Genomic DNA, 11,252 nt, shown 5'->3' on the forward strand with positions numbered 1-11,252 from the left:
CTATCATCCTAGCTACTCAGGAAGCTGAGATCTGAGGATCACAGTTCAGAGCCAGCCCAGGCAGGAAAGTCTGAGACTCTTACCTCCAATAAACCAGAGGCTCAGGGGCAGTGCTCAGTGTTCAAGCCCCAAGATCAGCAAAATAGAAACAAAAACAAACAAATAAAAACCCCTGTTAGTCTGTAGTATAAATTGTATATTTATAATCCAATGCTTTCTCAGTCTTAATTTAATATGAAAACCTCTGTGATTTCCTGAGGAAAGGCTGGACTGTCAACACAGGAAGTAGTGATCACTGAGAAGCAGAACAGAGGAATAACACAGGAAACAAAGGAAGAAGAGGAGGAAGAACATGAGCAATAGAAGAGAAGGGTGGCAAAATGGAGGAGATAATTAGTATTAACAAAATGAGACATGACCATGGACCAGTGTGTCCTTGGGCTAGGGAGAGGGACATCCAGCATCAGTGCAGCTTTCTTCTTTGTGGTAGTGACAAAAGAGAAAATTAAACATGGGTGATGTTGAGAAAAACAAAAATATTTTTGTTCAGAAGTGTGCCTAGTGCCAAACCATGAAAAAGGGAGGCAAGTGCAAGATTTGCTCTAATTTTCATGTTCTATTTGGTCCAAAGACAGGTCAGCATGTGAATTCTCTTACATGGATGCCAAAAGAACAAAGGAACCTGGGGAGAAGATACTGATGAAGTTGTGGGGAATCCCCAAAGGGCATCTCTGGAACAACAACGGTCCTCATTGGCCTTAAGAAGAGGGAGAAAAAGCAGACTTGATAGATTATCTCAAAAAAAAAAAAAGCTTCAAATGAGTAATAGACACTGCCTCATCTATTACAAAACAAATGTCTCAAGGTTTAAAAAATGTGTTACGTAATTTAATTGATTTCTAACATGAGAATTCAGATTCTGAATGGCTAACAGAATGTTTTTGTTGAAATTTAACTACATTTGGCTTATGTAAATATAATCTTTGAAAAATACAATCAAGTCTATAAATATTATCTTTTTTCTCTTTCTGATATATGATTAGACTTAGTAATGTTCAATTTTTCAAAAAGATAGGCAGTAAGACTATCTTCAAATCTATCAAAGATTGCTTTTATATCTAGATTTATAAAACTGGTTTCGAGAGGACATCTAAATACTAGGGAAATCCTTTCACTATCTCAGAACCAAGCAAGATTCACCTGTTTCAATATTAAAGACAATGGTTGAAAATGGGGAAAAAATGTCTGTACTTTTAGTTTTAGTCTTGACTATGCCAATTTAATTAGAATTCCCTGTATCAAGAATCTGCATTTTACTTTTTTTTTTCCTGCCATCCCTGCGGCTTGAACTCAGGGTCAGAGCACTATCCCTGGCTTCTTTTTGCTCAAGGGTAGCACTCTACCACTTGAGCCACAGCACCACTTCTGGCTTATTCTGGCTTATGTGGTGCTGAGGAGTGAAAGCCAGGGGTTCATGCATGCTAGGCAAGCACTCTACCACTAAGCAAGATTCCTTTTACTTCTTCTTCTTTTTTTTTTTTTCTTTTGCCAGTCCTGGGCCTTGGACTCAGGGCCTGAGCACTGTCCCTGGCTTCTTTTTGCTCAAGGCTAGCACTCTGCCATTTGAGCCACAGCATCACTTCTGGCCATTTTCTATATATTTGGTGCTGGGGAATCAAACCCTGGGCTTCATGTATACAAGGCAAGCACTCTTGCCTCTAGGCCATATTCCCAGCCCTTCCTTTTACTTCTTTTTTTTTTTTAATTAAGTTTATTTATTAATTGAATACAAATTATTTGACAAGGTGTTGTGCAAAAAGGGTACAGTTACATAGTAGGGCAGTGTGAAGATTTCTTGTGATATCTTACGCCCTGTTTTTCTACCCCTTCTCTAGTTCAGGTAGACATATATACAATATACAAAGTATCTAGAACATATACAGTAGCCACGTGGCCACGCCCAAGAAAGTTCGCCTAGGGCTTTAAATGTAATGTCGATATTAGACAATATGTCGACAGTAGTCTTATATGAACGTACATACCTAGCTTTTGAGCTATTGTATTCCCCTGAGAGGTCAATTTTTGACCTTTATATGTTGAGTAATTGTTTGGTTTTAGTTACATACTGTTGGGTCACTGCCCCAATCCTGTGGGGAATACTATTTGACAAGCAGTTTTTGGTTTCACAGACTTGGTCTCTACTGTCTCTCCGTCTCCCTTTGTTAACAGTCATATATCAGGGAGATCATGCCCCTTTGTTTTCTGTGTTCTAGGCTTGTCTCGCTCAACATTATTTGTTCGAGTTCTGACCATTTCCCTGCGAATAACAATATTTCACCATTCCCAATCGCTATGTAGTATTCCATTGTGTATAAGTACCATATTTTTTGGATCCATTCATCTGTGGAGGGGCATCTGGGTTGTTTCCATATTTTGGCTATTGTGAATTGTGCCGCGATAAACATGGAAGTACAAATGTCTTTTTGGTATCTTGGGGTTTGCTGTTTAGGATAGATGCCTAGGAGTGGTATGGCTGGGTCATAGGGTAGGTCTATATTGAGCTTTTTGAGAAACCTCCATACTGTTCTCCAAAGTGGTTGTACTAATTTGCACTCCTACCAACAATGGAGAAGGGTTCCTCTTTCCCGCGCCCCCTCCAGCATTTGTTGTTGCCTGAGTTCAGAGTATAGGCCATTCTAACTGGGGTGAGGTGGTATCTCAGGGTTGTTTTTATTTGCATTTCCTTTACTACCAGGGATGTTGAGCATTTCCTCATGTGTTTCTTTGCCATTTTTATATCTTCTCTTGTGAAGTCTCTCTTTAGCTCCTTTGCCCATTTCCTAATAGGTTTATTGGGCTTGGAGGGGCTTAGTTTTTTGAGTTCTCTGTAGATAACAGATATCAGGCCTTTGTCTGTTGCTGTGCTGGTAAATATCCTTTCCCATATCGTTGGCTGTCTTTCTATTTTGGTGGCTATGTCCTTAGCTGTGCAGAAACTTTTTAATTTGTAGTAGTCCCATTTGCGAGTCTTTTCCCTATTTGTTGTGCCCCTGGGACTATATTCAGGAAGTTTCTTCCTGTGCCTATAAGTTCTAGCGTCTTTCCTACTCTGTCCTTCAGTAGTTTCAAGGATTCAGGTCTGATATTGAGGTCCTTGATCCATTTTGAGTTGATCTTGGTGCATGGTGATAGGCTTGGGTCTACTTTGAGTTTTCTGCATATGGCTGCCCAGTTCTCCCAGCACCAGTAGTTGAAGAGGCTATGTTTATTCCATTGTATGTCTTTAGCTCCTTTGTCGAATATCAGCTGGCTGTAAGAGTGCGGTTTTATTTCTGGATCTTCAATTCTAATCCATTGGTCTTCCGATCTGTTTTTATACCAATGCCAGGCTGTTTTTGTTATGATGGCCCTGAAGTAGAGCTTGATGTCTGGTATTGTGATACCTCCTGCTCTGCTTTTTTTTGCCTAGAATTGCTTTGGCTATTCTACTTTTTTTGCTGTTCCATATGAATTTGTGGATTGGTTTCTCTATTTCAGTGAAGAATGTGGCTGGGATTTTGATAGGGATTGCATTGAATTTGTATAACAATTTGGGCAATATGGCCATTTTCACTATATTGATTCTGCCTACCCATGAGCACGGGAGGTCTTTCCATCTCCTTGTGTCTTCTTTGATTTCCCTTATTAGATTTGTATAGTTTTCATTAAATAGGTCTGTCACGTCCTTGGTTAAGTTGATCCCTAGGTACTTTATTCTTTTTTTGGCTTCTGTAAATGGAATTGTTTCCATAATTTCCTTTTCTGTTTGTATATTGCTGGTGTACAGAAAAGCTGCTGACTTTTGTGGATTGATTTTGTATCCTGCTACTTTGCCAAACTGGTTTATTAGGTGTAGGAGTTTGGGTACTGAGTTTTTTGGGTCCTTCAGATATAAGATCATGTTGTCTGCAAATAGGGATAACTTGATTTCTTCCTTGCCGATGTGGATCCCTTTGATGTCCTCCTCTTGCCTTATTGCGATGGCTAGGGATTCCAGCACTATGTTGAAAAGAAGTGGGGAGAGTGGGCATCCTTGTCTTGTTCCTGAGTTTAGGGGGAATGAGTTAAGTTTCTCTCCATTTAATATGATATTAGCAGTTGGTCTGTTGTATATGGCTTTTATTGTTTTGAGGAATGTTCCATCTATTCCTGTTCTCTCCAAAGCTTTTAATAGGTATGGCTGTTGTATTTTGTCAAAGGCTTTTTGGGCATTGACTGAGATAACAATGTAATTCTTAATTTTAGATCTGTTTATGTGGTGAATTACATTGATTGATTTACGGATGTTGAACCATCCTTGTGACTGTGGGATGAAGCCTACTTGGTCATGATGTATGATTTTCTTGATCAGTTTCTGGATCCTGTTAGCTAATATTTTATTAAGGAGCTTTGCGTCTGTGTTCATTAGTGATATTGGTCTGTAATTCTCTTTTTTTTGTTGGGTCTTTGCCTGGTTTGGGAATGAGTATGATATTAGCTTCGTAGAATGAGTTTGGGATTTCTCCCTCTGTTTCTATTTCGCGGAAGAGTTTGAGGAGTATTGGTATTACCTCATCACTAAAGGTTTTGTAGAGTTTGTTGGTGAATCCATCTGGGCCTGGGCTTTTCTTTGTTGGGAGGTTCTTGATTACCTCCTGTATCTCACTGTAAGTTATTGGTTTATTTAGTTGATTTATTTCTTCTTGGTTCAGTTTGGGCAGTTTGTACTTCTCTAAGAATTGATCCATTTCTGTAAAATTATTGTTTTTTGCTGAATAGAGGTTTTGGAAATAGATCCTTATGATTGTTTGAATATTGTGTGTACTTGTTGTAATTTTTCCGGTGGAGTCCTTGATTTGACGTATATGAGTCTCTTCTCTTCTTTTTTTTGTAAGTCTTGTGAGGGGTCTGTCAATTTTATTTATTTTCTCAAAGAACCAGCTCTTAATCTTATTTATTTGTTGAATGGTCTTTCTATTTTCAATCATTTATCTCTTCTTTAATCTTTGTGATCTCTCTCCTCCTAGTCATTTTAGATTCTGTCATTTCTTGTTTCTCCAGTAGTTTTAGTTTCATCGTGAGGTTATTCACCTGCTCTGCTTCCATTCTTTTAATGTGAGTGCTGAGGGCAATGATCTTGCCCCTCAGTACTGCCTTAGCTGTGTCCCATAGGTTTCTTTGTGATGTGTTTTCATTGTCATTGTGGCTTATGAATTCTTTGATTTCATCTTTATTTTGGTCTGTGGCCCAAGTGTTGGATAGCAATTTGGGGTTTAGCCCCCAAGAGTGTGTATAGCCTCTGTGGTATCCTTTGTTATTGAGGGTTACCTTTAATCCACTGTGATCAGATATAATACATGGGATGACAACAATACTTTTGTATTTGCTGAGGTTCTTTGTGTGGGCTATGACGTGGTCTATTTTAGAATATGATCCATGGGCTGCTGAGAAGGTGTACTGGGTCTCTGTAGGGTGGAAGATTCTGTATAGGTCTGTCAGATCCATTTGGGATATGGTGTTACTTAGGTCCTCAGTTCCCTTGCTGATCCTCTGGGTGTTGGATCTGTCTCTTGGAGAGAGTGGGGTATTAAGGTCACCCACTATGATTGTGTTTTCATCTATCTTGTTCTGTAATTCTGTGAGAATTTGCTTGACATATGTGGGGCCTCTTTTGTTCGGTGAGTATGCATTTATCACCGTGATGTCTTGATTCTAGATTTTTCCTTGTATTAATATGTAGTGTCCTTCTTTGTCTTTTTGAGTTGATTTTAATGAAAAGTCCAGCTTGTCTGAGATCGGGATGGCTACACCTGCCGTTTTGGTAGGTGCGTTTTCTTGGTAGATCTTGCTCCATCCTTTCATTCGGAGCCTGTTTTTGTCTCTTGCTGTAAGGTGGGTCTCTTGTAGGCAGCAGATGTCAACTTTTGTTTGGGGATCCATCCTGCCAGTCTGCTCCTCTTTATCAGAGAGTTTAAACCATTTATATTTAAAGAGATCAAGGATAAGGGTGTTTTTTCTCCTTCCATTTTCTTGTTGGGCTGTTTTTTCCTCTTTTTATTTTTTTCTTGTCTTTAGTGAGCTGTTCTTTCTGTTGGTCTTTGGCTATTGTAGTTTCTTTCTGTTTCTGTCTGTGTGTGTTGTACAATCTCTGTTGGGTGGGCTCCCCTCTTAGAATGCGCTGTAGAGCTGGTTTTTATTCACATACTCCTTTAGCTCCTCTTTGGTGTGGAAAGATCTGGTTCTCCCTTCGAATGTGAACTCCATTTTCGCTGGATATTTGATCTGCAGTTGCATATTGTTAGCCTGAAGTACTTGGATGGTGTTTTTCCACTCACTTCGTGCTTAGTAAGTTTGTGTGGAGAGGTCTGCTGTTATTCGAATCCTCTTCCCATTGTAGAAAATTTCTTTCTTCACTTTGGCTGAATTCAGAATTTGCTCTTTAATCTTGAGATCTGAAGTCTTGAATATTATGTGCCTTGGGGTGGCTTTTCTGGGGTCTGGCCTGCCAGGTGTCCTATAGGCTTCGGTTACCTGGATGGGGTCCCTTGTGAGATTGGGGAAGTTTTCTGCAATAACTTTATTGAGAACATGTTTAAGCCCTCTGCTCTGGTATTCAGCTCCTTCTTCTATTCCAATTATGCACAGATTATATCTCTTGTCTTTGTCCATTAGTTCCTGGATTAGTCTGCCCTGAAGCTTCACCATTTCTTGGAGTGTGGTAATTTTCTGGTTGTTGTCGGCTGCTTCATCGTCCAGGCGAGAGATTCTGGATTCCATATGGTCAATTCTTTGTGCTGCGGATTCAATTGTAGAGTTTATGGATGTCAGAGAGCTATTTTTGGTTGTCAGATCAGCTCTGATCGTGGAAATTTCTTCCTTTAAAGAGTTGTATTTTAAATCTATTTTTTCATGCATTTCAATTCTCAGCATGTTAAGGTCTTCTGTAAAGGAGGCTTGCATTGTAGCCATTTTTGCTTCCATTTCTTTAAAGGCGGCTTCCATTATATCCATTTTTGCTTCCATTTCTTTCTTGGCTTCCTGGGTGTCCTTCAAGATTTCTGCTCTAAACTCCTGGAATTGTTTTCTGATTTCATTTCTGATGCTTTCCATCATTCCTGTTAACATGGCCTCATTTGCTTTTTTAATCTCCATCTCCTCTTCAGTCGTGCTGCTTTTTGGGGCTGGTGAGTTGGCTTGCTCTTTGATGAACTGTGTTATGTTTCTTTGTGATTTGCACATCTGGAGATCTGTGGATAGCTTCTCAGGTTTGGTTTATAGCTCTGCCCTCCCTCCTGTGTAGGCACGTCTACCAGAGCAGGTACTGCCACTGTGGCCCCGCCCACCTGTGTGAGGTACGTCTACCAGAGCGGGCGCTGTCGCCGGGGGCCCCGCCCACCTGTGCGCTGTGCGCCCGCTACAACAGGCGCTGGCGCTGTGGCCCCATCCACTTTAGTGGGATACACCTCCCAGAGCCAGCCCCGGGTTGTTCAGTTGTGTTTGCACCCTCCTGCAAGTCCGTTGTGGGGGCCGGTATGTGCGGGGCCCAGTGGGATCAACTGTCCAGGTGTGGGTTAGTGCCCTCAGACCTTGCCTCCGCTGCGAGGGCGGGGGCGTGATCAGGCCCAGGTGTCCCTGCTGTGCTGGTATTGCCCACCAGTGCCTGTGATTTTAGTTGTAAGAGTCCACGAGCATGAGGTCCAGGCACCTTTCGTGGAGCTTGCACTGCCGGCCATCCCCCGGCCCCTGTTGGGAGGGGGGCAGTGCCAATTCGGCCAATTCAGGATCCTGTGCGGCCTTGGGGCTGCTCCGCCCTTCCCCTGCTAAACTGACTTCCCAGCGCCTGATGGGAGCTTCCCGCCTGATTTGGGGGTTCTTTGTTCCCTCGGGGTGGGGAGGGGGAGGGAGGGAGATCTAGCTTCTTTGTATGGTTTGTGTCTCTGATAGCTGGTCTCCCGTTGGGGGAGGGGGTAATGGGGGACTCACTGATCCTGGATTGTGTGTGTGTCCCGCGCAGCTGTTGGTCCTTCAGGGGGTGGCGAAGTGTCGTGGTGGTGTCCCCAGCTCCCCCCTTCTGCTGCGCTGGGTTCCCCAGCTGCCCTCCGTCCGATCCCCGTGTGGACCCGAACTTCTCGTTGCCGCCGTCGTATGTCTTGGTCTGCACCCTCGCTAGTGTCCGTGGGGTCCCGCTGTCTGGATTCTGTGCTCCCAGCAGCCTGTCTGCCAATCGCCGGGTTCCCCTTTCCCAGCCTGGCCCTGTTTGGGCCAGGTTTGGCTGGTGGGGGGAGGGTGCCCCAGAGATTCTCTGGCTCCATGTAGGTTTTCAGCTCTTCTTTTTTACTCCTTTGTGTTTTCCTGCGTATCTCCACTGCTTCTGGCTGCTGGTTTTGCTGGGTTCTTGATGGGGTGTTGGGTGTTGGAGTTCCCAGCTCGCTATTCAGTTGGAGCGAGTCGGGGTGCCTCCCTACTGTGACGGCATCATCTTTCCTCCTTCTTCCTTTTACTTCTTAAAAGGCATTTTAATGTGATTACCTACAAGCATCAAATAAAGAATACTTAATACTTCTCACATTTTAGAGTTGCTCAATAAATTCATATTTTTTAAATGACCACAAGAGGTGTGCTGGTGGCTAATACCTGTAATCCTAACAACTCAGAAAGCAGATATTTGACTATCATATTTCAAAGGCAGCAGTGGGCAGGAAAGCCCACAATACTAGTATCTTCAATTAACTACAAAAAACACCCAGAAGTGGAGTTGTGGCTCAAATAGTAGAGTACTAACTTTGAGGGAAAACAAATCAGGGTCAGTGCCTTAGCCCTGAGTTCAAGCCTCAGGATGGAATGAGAGAGAGGGGAGGGGGTGGTGAATACAATAGCAATTTAGACTTTACTTTTGAATTGCTTATGAAGACAAACCAAGTTATAATTCAGGATTATCTTTAAGTAGTTATTCAGAAACACAAAACTGTACAGAACTACTGTTTATGTGTGATTGGTAGTGGTGGCTTTTTGCTAACTTCCTAGAGAAAAGGATAAAGTAGTAGGAATAGTAATTTGTAAATTATATGGCCATACAACAATTTTTTTTAAAAATTCTAAAAAATTGATAAAAGCAGATTCATCAGTTCTATAGAGAGTAAGAACCAATTAAGAATGCTTTCAAGCCAGGTGCCAGTGAGTCATACCTACAATCCTAGCGGAGATCTGAGGATTGCAGTTCAAAGCCAGCCAGGGCATAAAAGTCCTCATGAGACTCATATCTCCAATTAACCACCAGAAAACCAAAAGTGGTGCTGTGATTCAAAGTGGTAGAGTGCTAACCTCTAGCAAAAAGATCTCAGGGTCATCCTCCAGGCCCTGAGTTCAAGACCCAGGAACAACAACAACAACAAAAAAGCTTCAGAGGGAACGAAGAGAAAGGACCTAAAGAGAAGCTGAAGCACCAGAAATGTAAAACATGACACAAGATTATTGGTGATAGAAGGCAGTTAGACAAATAGAACAACTGTGAGCAGTCATGCTGGTGTATCCAAAGAAGAGAAAGCTCAGAAAGAAACATCTCCCAGCTGACCCAGTGCTCAGCTTGCCTTTTGGCTCCTACTTTTCCACAGCAAAGAGAATCCCTTTGTGTCCCTGAGAAGCCAGCCATTCCTTTTCAGAAAAGAGAAAGGCTTATTACATTTGACACCAAAAACAGTCAAAATAACGTGAAGAAAATTTTTTTAAGTACTTGATCATTTCCAAAGGTGACAAATCATTTTCTCCTTAACAAAAGGAAAAACAGTAGAATATTTTTTAAAAATACAAGCAATCCATCTTATTCCAGGTGAGAATTTAAAATAATGCTCTGCTTTCTGAAGAGTAGTTTGTCTCATTGTGGAATATAACAATCTTAGGAAGGTATCTAAAGATTTATTCTAACATTGACATTTCTTTCCAAACCAATATTATCTAAAACAAAATTCATTTGAGCTTATAAATTGAAGAGATGCAAACACAAAGTTGGCATTCCTTTAACATTTTCAAACATAATAGGATAGAGTAGCTGTTTAAACACAAGCAGGCTTGTCAAAATGTTGGCAATGTTACTTTTAGCTGTTTTCTAGGAGCAATATCTCATTTGAAATATTTTCCTCAGTTAATGTATTTTTTCTGTTTAATAAAAAATATATAACATTACAAGCTCCCAAGACATGATGACATGTTGTTGGGGCCATGAGGTATGTATACATCTCTCTGATGACTTTTTAAACATCCTCAAAAACAGCAGCCATGTTTTGTCAATGATTGCATTCTAATTTGTCTATGTTCATTTTGTACTTGACTTGGTTGGTATGGTGTGAGAAGGACTGAAGCCAAAAGAAATGCCATGCTGTTTTGGAACTCAGTATCAGCTCTCTGAACCCCAGTTCTTCATCCACAAAATGGGGCTAATATTGTGTCATAGAAACAACTTTACCCATCTTGCTGAGTGGGACACATAGTGAGCATAGCAAATTTAAATGCTTTAAACAGACAAAAGCACAATGAAATTTAAGGCATGAATTATAATTGATGTTACTATGATTCTCCCTCTCCATTATAATTTATGCGACTGGAGATCCCATGCAGAAACTCATAAGATATCTATTGCATATTCAAGCAACATTTTGTATATTAGGAATCCTGTGAGACAGGCTTCACATGGGGGCTTATACCTGTCCCCAAAGTGAGATTTCTAAGAAACACACAAAAAAATTCACTAATCCCATTACTTTGGGGGTAAGAGAGAGAGAATGATGATACTCGAGAAATTAGGTGGCAATAGGATAAAAAGTAAGAAAAGTTGCTCTAATTATCTCAGTGCTTTTTAAAAAACAATATTCCATGTTGAAAATAGTTACAACAATGATATACTACTTGTTTCCATAACGTGCAGTTCATTTCACTTAGCATCATCTTATGTGTTCATACGGGCATAGCTATTGGGCTATTGTGATCTTCTGCTATGACTAACCTAAACATGTACTGGAAACAAGTGGTATATCATTGTTGTAACTATTTTCAACATGCCATATGAAAAAGCACCCTTTTTTCTTTTTTTTTTCTTTTCTCTCGTATTCCCTTCCTGTAGTTTTACCCATGCTATCACTGTATCTGATCTTAGTACCCTGGATAGTGTATATACATGTATCAGAACTAGGGATGGAAAGGGAATACCAAAATGGAGAGACAAAGGATAAAAAGACAAACCA

The sequence above is a fragment of the Perognathus longimembris genome, chromosome 1 (assembly GCF_023159225.1).
Source record: "Perognathus longimembris pacificus isolate PPM17 chromosome 1, ASM2315922v1, whole genome shotgun sequence".
NCBI classification, from domain to species: Eukaryota; Metazoa; Chordata; class Mammalia; order Rodentia; family Heteromyidae; genus Perognathus; species Perognathus longimembris.